A 13,219-nucleotide genomic window follows, 5' to 3' on the forward strand; every position below is an offset into this window, starting at 1 on the left:
CTTGAGAAACAGCGCTGCTGAGTTGTAGCTCCCACTGGTGAGCATGTAATTCAGGCCTCAGTGTTGGTTAGGAAGGGCAAGGTAACTGTCAGCAAGTATATGTGGGTTGATTCTGGAGTGGGTGGACAAGGTAGGGCCAGACCAAATCTTAGTCTACTGAAATGTGCAGGACCCAGAGTGGAGTGCGGGTCAAGCCAGGCTAGGATATTACACCTACCAGTCTGTATGAACCAGGCATGGAAGTAGACTAAGTAGGGATAGGCTGCAGTACCAGCCTCCTAGAGTTGGCACTGGGGACAAGTGGGAACAGGTCAGGCTGCAGCATCTGATTGCAAACACAAAAACAGGGTATGAACTACACCAAGCTGGGTCAGAGTCACCACTGGCATGCTCAAGATCTGTGGCTGAGAACAGGCCTGGTTGTCAAACTATGCCCTGTCTGGGTTTGGTTCCCACTGGAGAGTGTGAGAGCCAGAATGGGAGTGGTGATCTGGGCTGGACATGACTGCAGTGTAACTCAGCATGGATATGGACTGGATCTTAGTTGTGCCAGACTGGACTAGACTCTAGCACCCAGTGGTGCTCATGGCAGCAAGGGTGGGTATAGGATGGGCTGTGCTAGACTATAGTACCTACCAGCTTGAGCTGAAGCTGAGGGCAGACCTGGCTGAATAAGGCTATATCACCTGCCACCAAATGCCAGGGTGAGGCAGATCCTGCCAGAGAGGGCTACAGCACCCACCATCACATGTTAGACCTGGGCAGGGTGCACATTGCAAGCATAGTAGGGAGACTGCCAGGAGGGTCGTCTGTTGAACCACTGCTCCCACTGCTCAGTGTGAGAACTGGGACCAGGGTCAAATCAGGCTGGGTAGGTCCACAACACCTTTTGGCCTACATGTGTACTGGGTTGAGGGGAGAGCCAAACTGGGCTAACCAACTGTATCCACTGGTTCATACCCAAGCCAGGGTAAGGACAGGATGGTTGGGATTTGCCACAGCATCAGCTGCCAGATGCTGGGATTGGGGGCAAAAAAAATCACCTGGAAAGTGGGTTTGGGATTGAGAATGGGCCCAGTAAGGAACCCATGGCCACCTCTCTGAGTAGCTGCAATTCCCACTGGTAAGCATGAGAACCAGGATTGGGGGCAGGCATAGTTAGACAAACTGTAACACCAGCTGGCATGAGTGTGGATCAGATAGTGGGGTAGTGCTAGGCTTCAACGCCCGTTGAAGTTGAGGAGAGCTAAATGAGATATGAAACGACGGGACCAATCTGTTGCACATATGGGCAAGCACAGGAACCAGGGCAGGGGTTGTTGGACTTAGTAATGGTTTGGGAATTGCTCCAACTAGGCTGCAGCTCCCGCTGGTATGTGTGAGGGTTGAGTGTGGGGTGGACAGGATTGAGCTGGGCCACAGCACTGATTGGTTTATATAAGAGATGTGACAGGAGACAGAACTGACCCAGCAGTTTAAACTATCAATATGTGTATAGGCTGATGTGGGTGACTGAACTGGATCCTGTACTGGCAAGCACATACAAGAGTGAGGGCTGGGATCACTTCAGGGGAGGTTTCTTTGGAGATCCCCTCAACTGAACCACTGGACTCAGAACTCTAACCATGAGGAATATGACAGGATCTGTAATCTGAGCATGGAGTGTATGTATCAGAACTGGATCTCCTCAGTGGCTTAGATGGAGCAGGGGATGACATGCCCGGATAGGTGCACATGGAGGATATGGCAATCATTGAAGCCTACAGGGGACATCAGATAGCATAACAGAAGAAATAGGCCAGAACAAATTGGTCAACTACTCCAGTCAAGTGTTGACAGCATATATCTGGGAAAATGGAGACTTTAAGTTGGATTGTGTCAGCCAGTGGACCTTGTATGGATTCCCTCATCCTTGAATTAGAGATTGATGATATTTCAAAGTTATCAGAGCCAGTTGAGCAGAATCATTGGAACATGCTCCATATACGGGACCCTAGGATGACAATGGTGTCTGTTCCCCATCCCTGGATGCTAAGGTGGTAGGGAGGCTGGGTGTGACTTCTTCCCTTTTTTACCTCCTCTCCCCAGATACAGGAAGAAGTAAAAGAAAATTTGGAAAGAATGATCTTACAACTTTCCCCTAATCCTCAATACTTCTCAACCTAATCACCTATATAAACATCATCAAAAATATTTTTAAGTAAAACCATAAGAAGAAATTAAAGCATCTAACTAATGAAAGAACACTCTTGTTCAAAGCTTGGGTGACCACATATCATCAAGATTTGAGGGTTTAATGCGATGGCAATCAACCTTGAGGCTGGTATCTTGGCAGAAATTGTCAGGTTAATCATAAATTCATTTGGAAATTCAAAGGATCCTGAAGAATCAAAAAGACATTGAAAAGAATGTCAACATCCCTATATGTCAACAAGCTTGTATTTCCTAACTTCAAAACTGCAATAATCAAGAAAATATGAGTTGAGCTGATGCTAGACACATAGATGAGTGGAACTGACTTGAGAGTACAGAAATAAATACAGTTATGGTTAACTAGTTTTCAACAAAAGTGCCAAAACAGATCAATGGGGAAAATGATTGTCTTTCAGCAAATGATTTTGAGATAATTAAATATTCATATGCAAAATTATTAGGTTGAACCCATATTGAACACCAAAACTCCACTAATATGAATCAAAAATCTAGATGTGAAATTTGAAGTTTCAGCAAACTGCAAAAACATCAGATTTTTTTTGTTAATTTCAATGATCTTAAACAAAGGTTATAACTTTTGGGATATCCAAATGTGTAAGCAACAAAAGGAAAGATCAAGAAATTCAACATTATTAAAATTAAATGGGATTGTCCAGAAGTAAAATCTGTAGAAAATTAAAAAGGAGGACAGAGAGTAGAAGTGCTTTATGTATTTTTTGTATGTTAAGAACCTTGTGTCTAGAATATGCAAAGAACTCCAACAACTCCATAATTTAATTATTTTTAAATGAGCAAAGGTTTGAACAGAAATTTTCCAACAAAGACATTTAAAAACAATAGGCACATTAAAGTAGTCTCAATTACCTCACTCATTAAGTGAATTAAAATATCCAGATCATGTGTAAGACTACTTTGTACCCAGTAAGACTGATATAATCAAGGAAAATAACAGATGCTTAGGAGGATATAGAAAACTTGTGACCCTCATGTTCTGCCAGTTAGAACGTAAAGTGGCACAGCCATTAAGAAAAGCAGGCTAGCAGTTCCTCAAAAAAAGTTAATTACAGATTATTTTATGGCCTAGAAATTTCTATCCAATAGAAATGAAAACTTAGATTGACACAAAAACATGTAGAAAAGTATTTTGTTAGCAGCATAATGCATATTGGCCCCCCCAAATGGAAATAATCTAAATGTCCATAAAGGCAAAATTTACTGAATAAGTAAATGTGATACATCAGTATCATATAGTATCGTTAGCAATATAAAAAATGAATTACTAATGTATGTTTAATCATGATCCTGAGCAAATCTTGCCAATACTGCACTAAGCATTATATTATTAGAACTGTATCTATGAACAGCATTGAATCTGTTTTCTCTGTATTAAAATTAACATGTTATCAGGAAAAAAGTCAAGTCACGGAAGACCAAATATAGGATGACTTCATTTATAAAATCGGAAAACCCATGGAGACCTAACATAAACATGTTGTAATCTAAGGCTGGCAAAAATAGGGGCTGGGGAGGGGCAGATATGATGGCTAAATAGTGTGGAATTTGGAGTGTGTTGCTTGCGGTACTGTGTATTAAGCTGCCATCTTCAACATCTGCGTCCAAAATGAGCTCCAATTTTGCATTCATGTTATTTCATTACCAATCCACCTCCTTTCTGATGCTCCTGGAAAGTAGCTGAGGAAAATCCTAGATGCTATGATCCCAAGTTGGAGTGACAGTTCAAGTCTTAGTTTCCATTTCCAATCCCGCTCCCTAACAATGCAACTGGAAAAGCCGCAGCAAATGGTACAAATAGAAACTTGCCACCAGTTTGGTCCAATTCAGTTCCCTGCTTACGGTATGAGATAGCAGCATAGGATCACTCAAGTCCTTGAGACCCTGTACTCATATGGGAGACTGGAGGAAACTTGGCTTCTGGCTTCAGATAGGCTTAGTTCCAACCGTAACGGCCATTGGAGAATGAGCCAACAGGTGGAAGATATCTCTCTCTGTCTTTCTTCTCTGTAACCATGCCTTTCAAATAAAGATAAATCTTGAATTAAAAAGCTGCAAATGATCTAAGCACATATTAAACTTCTAATCATGAGACAGCATAAATACAGAGTGCTGAAAATAATCAGATGTTGAAGATAGGAAGTGGTTCCAAAAAGATAAATCTTGTTTTATTTTTCAATAATAATAACAGCAAAACAGTGCTACTAGAAGAAAATATATGATCTCTGCATGAAAATAAAAGTTTTCTAATGATGTTTTCCTGTCTCTAAGTTTTCCATGAGGCTAATATTCCCAAGTTTAAAAGCACAGTTTATAGGTAAATTGTCTCTGTATGGTAAGGTAGATTATTATGGAAATTTTTATAAATGTAATAAGCTTCTAAAATAAATTTCTAAAATGAGGTTAAGAAAAAAACAGAGCTTATTAAAAATCCACACAGGAGTCCCATTGCCAGGAAGAAGGATGTATACCACTCTGATCTCTCCTGATTGTTTCTCCCCCCAGGACACATCCCATAATCTCATTTTATCATTTCTCCTGTGCAAACAAGCTAATGAAAGTCCTCTCTTGAAAGCTGAATTTCATTCTGGCTCTTTGCAAAGGTATGCCATCCTGGGAATGATCTCTGTAGGTCATGTCATTTTTAGAAAGTTGAAGTGAAACTAAGAACAGAAGCTGTGGATGTTCTTCTGGATATTGATCAGGACCAACTGATCAGTGATAATCTATTCATGTTGTGGCACTAACATTTATCCACCATATTCAATAAATACTAAAGTGAACAAATGCATTATAGATAATAATGTCAAAGAGAATATAGTCCGTCAATCAATGTTTCAAGTGCAAAAGCATACCAAAGAAGTCAATGGGATCAGCTCAACACAGTTCTTCAAGTGAACCTTGTAATCACTTCTTAGCTTCTGTTATTTCCGCTTACCATTTGTGTGAAAAACTTCCGACCTATAAGCTCCTGAACAAACCCTCACCCAAGCAGGAAGCCTGAGCACTTTCCCTCTACTAACACAGCCCAGATACTCTGTGCTGCCAACCAGACCTCCAGACGTAATGGGCCCTGAGCATTGGAGACAGGGTCAACCCATGAATCACCCAGCCCATTTGCTGTGATCCATGGTGCTGGCTTGGCCCAGGGACAAACAGCTGCCAGAGTCTCCCATAATTGCTCCCTAGGTATTATGTCTAGTTCGGCTGTGTTGTCTGGTCCTATCTTGAGCAAAAATCTGGCAGCCTGCTCAGATCCTCCCAGGTTTCTTCTCCAGCTCTGGATTCCCCAGTCTCAGTGCAGGAACAGCTCCTCTATAAGCAGCCTTCTTGCCTGATTTCTGAATTAACAGGGCTGTGGAGTCCTGTCTGCACTATCTCACGGTTGATTTGATCTTTTTTTTTTTTTTTTTTAGCAGATGGTTGCTTAACTAAGGCCTGAGTTTGATGTATCCTCAAATCACCATTTCTGCCTTAGTCAACTGGGCTTTTGCTCATAAACAGAATGTTCTGATTCTTATATTCTTCCAGTGCTGTCCTAAAGTCTTTCACTTTTCTCCAACTGTCAGGATGTTAACTTGTGTTGTGAGGTGCCATAACATAAGACCCTGGGAACTGGAGTTTTCTTTAGCATTACCTTTAGTCAGATTCTGCTACCTCTATGACATGTTTTTAACAAGGCTGACACTGTCATTATTAAAATAAAGTGGGCATTATATTCCAAATCCCCCCAAATTAACGGACATAGATGTTATGAAATACTTGTAGCATTTTAGATACTTTTAACATGCAGGGGTGAACTTTGCTCCTTCTTCTGTGTGAATTGTTGGTCCATTCCGTACCTAGTTTGGCCATGTTGCCTACTTCACAGGTTTTCTGCGGTTTTCTATAAAACAACACTTGATATATTGCCTCCTCTGTTTCTTACCCAGCTCCTATACATCCTCAGTGGGAGTGTTTAGCTACAAATTGGTAGGTCTTTTAACTTTATCAGTTACTATTTGTGATCACTGACTTCTTAAAAACTTTTTATTCTGAAACAATTTTAAACTCACAGAAAAGTTACCAGAAATGACCAGAGTTCTAGTAATTGTTTTATGTTCTGTAGCAAAAGAGATTTAGTGGATTTTTTTATATAAAATTTTATTTTGACATTCTTTACATAGTTAATTAGGGTAAGAAGGTTCAAAGGCTACAGGAAAGTGGATAATACTAGTATGTTTTCCATATTGTTACCTTCATGTTTAAAGGGGGGTATTAAGGGAGAAGGCCCACCCAATTTCCCACCCTCCCCAGGTCCCGGATGTAGGGCATACTCTGAGGTTCTTGCTCAAGTGGTTTTCATATTGCAACAGTTATGAATTGCTGTCAATCTTGCCACTCCAAGCACTATGAGGGCTTTGAAAAATCCACTGATTGACATAGTCCATCATAGCTTAGATGGTTGGTTGACCTGATTTAGTGGATTTTGTTAAGACTCCTGATCTGTTGATTTGGAGAGATCCTGCTTGGAGTTGAAATATTGCCATGAAATATCAAAAGACGTGGATATGGGACTGGACAAATAGTATGACTGGAAGCACCAGAATCTCATTGGGGAATGAGTTCATGTTCCAGTTGCTGCACTTGTGATCCAACTCCCTGCTTGTCACCTGGGAAAACAGTGGATGATGATCCAAAGCCTTGGCACCCTGCACTCTCATGGGAGACATGGAGAAGGCTTCTGACTCCTGATTACAAACCTACTGAGTTCTAGCTATGGCAGTCATTTGGGGAGTGCATGAGCAGATGGGAACTTTAAAAAAAATGAGAGAGCTATGTGCTATGGGAGGAAGAGTGAGCAAAACACATGTGAGAGAGGAAGTCCCAGGTTAGGGAATACAGGCTGGGGTCCATGAGCTGAGAATGTTTTGTGACACCAGCATAATGCAGGGGCACCAGTTCCCAAACACCCAGAACTGACTGTGCCAACATCTGAATGTGTTGCCAGTGGGCATTCAACCAGCTGACATGGTGATTTCACCTATAAGGCTCTGAGCAGACCTTCTTTCCTGTACTTCTGGCCCATAGAAATTGTGACAATAAACAGAGGTTTGGTCAAAACATCAAATTGGTGGTAAGAGAGAATGAACACATTCAGAACATTTTCTTTTATGATTAATTTGTTTGGGAAGATAATTTGAAACTATTCAAATATTTGTTTTCTCCATAAGCCTATTAATGCAGCACCTGCCACTAGGTCCTGAATGCAAAGATGCTGGTCCTGTTCTCATGATCAAAGTCTATTGACCTTACTCTCTTTACACTTCTTAGCTGAAATTATCTAGTGACAAAATTATTTCTTTTAGTTTTTATTTAAAACAAATTGTTTGTGCCATCCAAAAAGTGATGTAACAGTAAAAAAGAAGCCAATTGAGTTAGAAGGCAGTTTCTGGAAGAATGTTTAACCCTTTAAGAAGATAAATAGAAGCCAATTCATGTTGGGATGTTAGAAATGGCCAGATGTATTTCATAGGAAATTGGTGTGTTGTTAAACAAATTCTTGAGATATATATCCCAATAAATCCTGGGAAACACCTGGCCCTATTTCTACACCTTCATGTACTGGACAGTTATCTAAAAACAAGCTAATGAAACTGTCATTAACTTTCCAAATCTAACGTAAAATAAGTAAGTCTAATACTTAACTGCTTAACTAAATGATATTTTTTCCAGTTATTACTAATCATCATTTGCTTTACTCAATTCAATATAATGTAAGAGATTTTCTATAAAGATAGAAAATACAGAAAATGGAAAGTAGATAGATACACAGATGTAGAAAAACAAGTGTTTCCCAAACTTGGCATTATTGACATTTGGGCCTGACACTCCATTGCTGTGGGGGCTAAGGGCTATCCTGAGTATTGTAGAGTGATCGGTAGAATCACTGGTTCCTTTCCTAATACCAATGCCAGAAATACCTCCACATTGTGAGAAGCAAAAATGTTTTCAGACATTGTCATATGTCTCACAGCATGGAGGAGGAAATTACTCCTTGGTGGACAACCAGTGGCATAGAAAATATAGGAAAGTAAGAGAGTGAGTGAGAGAGAGAGAGAGAGAGAGAGAGAGAGAGAGAAAGAAAGAGTGAGAGAGAGAGAAGGAGAGATGAAAGGGTAGATTGATAGATAAATAAACAGATAGCAAAACAGAGATATTTTATGTCTTCTGTATTTTGTCAAATTATGAACTCCTCTGATTTTCCCATCATTTTGTACTATATCATTTTATACTATATCATTTTATAGTGTTCTATACCCATTAGATGTTATGGAATTTGACCTTTGTAAAATTTAATAAGATAAGATTGAAGGATTTTTAGGTTAAAAAAAACAGTAACAGCTATTGAGGAGTAATTAAGAAAATAAAGGTGACAGTAATTCAACTTAATTAAGATACAATAGCTGCAAAAGCAAAACAGAAGAGTATTCTAAAACAAATAATCACTAATGTCAATTAAAATGATGAAGGCAAACTTGGTCATCCTGTTGCCAATTGGACTTCTGATACACAATGAAGAAAAATGCAAATTGAAGGGACATTATGACTCATTTAATGTAATGAAACAAGGCCAGTGCTTCCATATGGTGGGACAATGGGGCAGGAATTGAGGCGCCTGGCTTGCAGGCTGGTCTGTTCTGCAAATTTGAGATTATAATGTTTCTAGCACTGACAAATATATTGAATGATTTGAATTTTAGAATCTTTTTTCCTTGTTTCTGAGGTTCTGTAGTTTTAGGTACAAAGAAAAGCATTTGTGCTTGGAAATACATGATTGGATACTTTCTTAATACCAACTGAGAGCAAGATATTTTCTCTTGTTAGCTCACATCTTAAAAAGAAAGTACCTGCTGGATGCTTGTTAAATAAGTTCATGTTTGAAAGCTAACAATTTTCACAGCAAAACAGAGGTCATGGAAACAAGATTACTAGGTTGGTTATGTGCACAAACAATTCTACTTTATCCAAAGCATGTGAATGAATGGGGGAAAGTATATTAAAGTCTCTGCTAAGTCACTTCCACATGGGCCTGGTCTGGGAGGCTATAAGACATTTAGATTGGGAACCAGAAAAGGTAGAAAGCAAGTAGAAACCTAACATCCATAGTCTTCCAGCTACCCATGGTTTTAGATTACATTGCCCTAGATTGTAGCAGGAGACACTCCGCAACTATACCATATTCTGAAGCACTTCGTATTCACTGTTACTATACAATTATCAACATGTCATTTCCACTGCTGAAGTATAAATGTTGAGATTAACTCACTACTCTGTTGAAATATATGACTTTTTAAAGTGCATGGCATATAATACATGCTCCATGAATGTATGTTCAATAAGTGAAAATTTCATGAATAAACAAAAGAATAAGTGAAAAAATCAGGAGCCGGTGTGGTAACACAGTGAGACAAGCCACTGCTTGTGAACCTGATATCCCATATGAGCTTCCAGTTCTAGTTCGGCTGCTCCAGAACTGATCCAGTTCTCTGCTAGTGCACTTAGGAAAACAGCAGACGACAGCTCCAATATTTGCGCTCCTGCCACCCACGTTGGAAACCCATGTGGAATTTCTTCTGATGGCCTCTGTCCAACCAAGTCCTGGCCACTGAGGGGGTAAACCAGCAAATAGAAGGTTTCTCTGCTTCTCTTTATCTTTCTAACTATCTCTCTGTAATCCTGCCATCAAATACATTAAATCTTCAAAAATTGCATTTCTTTAAAAGGAATTTTAACAAGTAAATGATAGGATGAATGAATGAATGGCCATAACACTAAGCCCATAAATATTTTTAATCAGATTCATGCCTATTAGTTTCTCATTTGTGAATGATTAAGATTTATAATAAAATATGTGGCCGGTGCAGTGGTGTCTAGGCTAATCATCCACCTGTGGCACCAGCATCCTGGCTGCTCCACTTCCAATTCAGGTTTCTGCTTATGGCCTGGGAAAGAAGTGGGCCTGGCATCCTGCATGAGCCTCTGTTCCCATGTTGGGGAACAAGAAATTCCTGGCACCTGGTGTCTCATCAGACCAGTTCCAGCCATTGCAGTCACTTAGGGAGTGAACAAGCAAATGAAAACTCTCTCTCTCTCTCCTGTGTAAATATGCTTTTAAAATAGAAATAAAATAAATCTTGAAAGATTTAGAACACAACAGTAATTATTTGTTTTTGTATTAAGGAAGATGTTTTAAAAATCATGTCAGCCAGTCATTGTGTTGCCTTATGTAAATAAAGGCCAACCAAATAAGAAGAGCAAACACTATATATTCTGCGTTTGACACACCAAAGTAATTGGTTGGTATTCCTTATGGTTTAGCAGAAACACAAAGACAGACAGGAAAGTGGAAAAGTTTTATAGAGGGAAGAAGAAAAGATTTCAAGTTTGTCCTAGTTGTTTAGCATGGGGAAGCTGGATATCTCACATAGTCAGTCATAGGTATGTGTTTGACCCTCTATGGGAAATAGGATACCAATCAGGAAACCTATTACTAATCAAGTCCTGACCATTTTACGCCAGTTGTTGCTGAAGCTACTATTTAGTTTCTTAGCTTATCACCGGAGATAACAATCCAGTTACCTGCAAATCTTACTGTAGCAGAGAAAAAAAGGTTGTCTCTCCCCTTTCATATTCAACCTCTCGGTCATGTGAGTTAAAGAAACAAAGGACAACTTTACAGGAAGTATGTGTATTATACAAGCTTGCAGTCTTTACACAAAAGAAGACAGTACTCAGAGATAGTTAGATCTGGGTGCCTACATACCATGTTAATAATAAGTAATAAAATCTGAGGCTAAAAGACAAAGGGAAAGGGACTTGGTTTGGGGGATGGTAAACTTGGGAAAGGCAAATATTGGAGGATACGAATAGAAGATGAGGGTTATTTTTAATGCAGACTAAAAGTTTATCATGTAGACTGTAGGGGTGAACCTCTCTTCTAGAGTGAAAGCTCAAAGGGGAAGAACTCTGTAAATGGGTGATTATGCTCTGTTTTCAGGCAGATGGAGGAAGATGAGAACTCTTTTCGCAGCTTTCATTTCTCAGTTGTCTTTCATTCTAGACATCCATAAACCAAAGTGCCATATTTCAGAATAATGCATTCTAATCCTATTTGTGACATATTGCAGGCTGGCTTCCAGGTTTGATTATTGTGCGTAATTTTTTGGTCTCCTAATAATATTGCTACAATTTGTGGGTCAAAGTGGATGTGCCCATTGTCCAATGATATAGTCAGTGTCTCGCTCTCTTGTGCTTTATAATAACTGAGCATTTAATAAATGCCTAGAGAATTCTACCGCTAGAACTGGCCTATATGTGTAAAATAACTGTAATTTTAAAAATAACTGTGCTAGGTGATTCAACAACAACAACAACAACAAAAATTATAGGTACTGTGATGCAGCAGTTTAAGCTGACACTTGGGAAACCTGTATCCCATTTCAAAAAGCCTGAAATTGAGTCCTGCCTCCACTTCTCATTCAGCTTTCTGCTAACATGCACCCTGGATGTCAGCAGATGGCTCAAGAATTTAGGCTTCTTCCTCCCATGCTGGTTTATGTATACAGCTTGGACGAGCTCAATCACTGCAACCATCTGCAGATGGAATGTCTCTCTCTCTTACACACACACACACACAAAGAATATAGATAAACGAATAAATAAATTAAATCTACTTCTATATCAATGTTCCTACAGACAACTCTTTTGACTCAACTATTACAAAAAGCATAATTTCAAAAATCCAAAGTGATTTACAGTCAACTTGGGATATCTGGTGTAAAAGTTAAGTGTGAAATATTAGGAAGGGCATTTGGTTCAGTTTTTAACATGTTGCTGTGCCAGTGCTGTGGTATAGAGGAGGTAGGTGGTGCTGACAAATTCTATGTACTCCAAATTGAATTCCAGCTGTTCCACTTCTGATTGAGCTCCCTGTTTATGTACCTGGAAAAGCAACAGAGGATGGTCCAAAATCATGTACGTCTGCTCTCATGTGGGAGTTACAGAAGAAACGACTGACTTCTAGCTTTGGCCTGGACCAGCACCATTTATTATGGCCATTCAAGCAGTGAACCAGTGATGACGTGGGTTAAGATGCCATCTACAAAAACAGCAGCCTCTACATGGGTACCATTTCAAGACCCAGCTGTCCCACTCCTGATTCAGCTCCTTGTTGGTGACTTGGGGAAAACAGTGAAAGAAAGCTCAAGTGCTTAGGTCATTGTACCCATTTAGGAGATCCCAGAGCAACTCTGGGATCCTGGCTTTGGCCTGCCATAGCTCCAGACACTGTGGACATTTAGGGTGTGAGTCAACAGACAGAAGATCTCTCTCTTTCTGTTTCATTTCTCTCCTCTCTCTCTACCTCTGCCTTTGTTTCTTAAAGATTTATTTTATTTTTATTGGAAAGGCAGATATACGGAGAGGACGAAAGACAGGAAGATCTTCTGTCTGATGATTCACTCCCCAAGTGACTGCAATGTTCAGTGCTATGCCGATCTGAAGCCAGGATCCAGGAACTTCCTCCAGGTCTCCAACATGGGTGCAGAGTCTGGGCTGTCCTCAACTGCTTTTCCAGGCCACAAGCAGGGAGCTGGGTGGGAACCAGGATTAGAACCAGTGCCCATATGGGATCCTGGTGCGCTCAAGGTGAGGACTTTAGCCACTAGGCCATGCTGCCAGGCCCCTATCTCTGCCTTTCCAAAAATGGACAAACTAAGACATATTAGAATATTAAAAGATTTATTTAAACAAACAACAATTCATAAGTCAGGCAGCACCAAATCACTGAGGCTCAAGGCTCCAACCAAGGGGTGAGGAATGAATTTTTACAAGCTGAATATAGAAAGAAGGCAATAAAACGGTTGGTTAGTTGGTGCAGTAGCCCTATTTAGACCATTCCAGTGGAAAGTTCCCAGCTAGACATTGGGAACTGTGTTCATGTGGGAATCCA

The sequence above is a fragment of the Ochotona curzoniae genome, unplaced genomic scaffold, assembly GCF_017591425.1.
Source record: "Ochotona curzoniae isolate NIBS_2020 unplaced genomic scaffold, NIBS_Ocur_1.0 contig_2318, whole genome shotgun sequence".
Lineage (NCBI taxonomy): Eukaryota > Metazoa > Chordata > Mammalia > Lagomorpha > Ochotonidae > Ochotona > Ochotona curzoniae.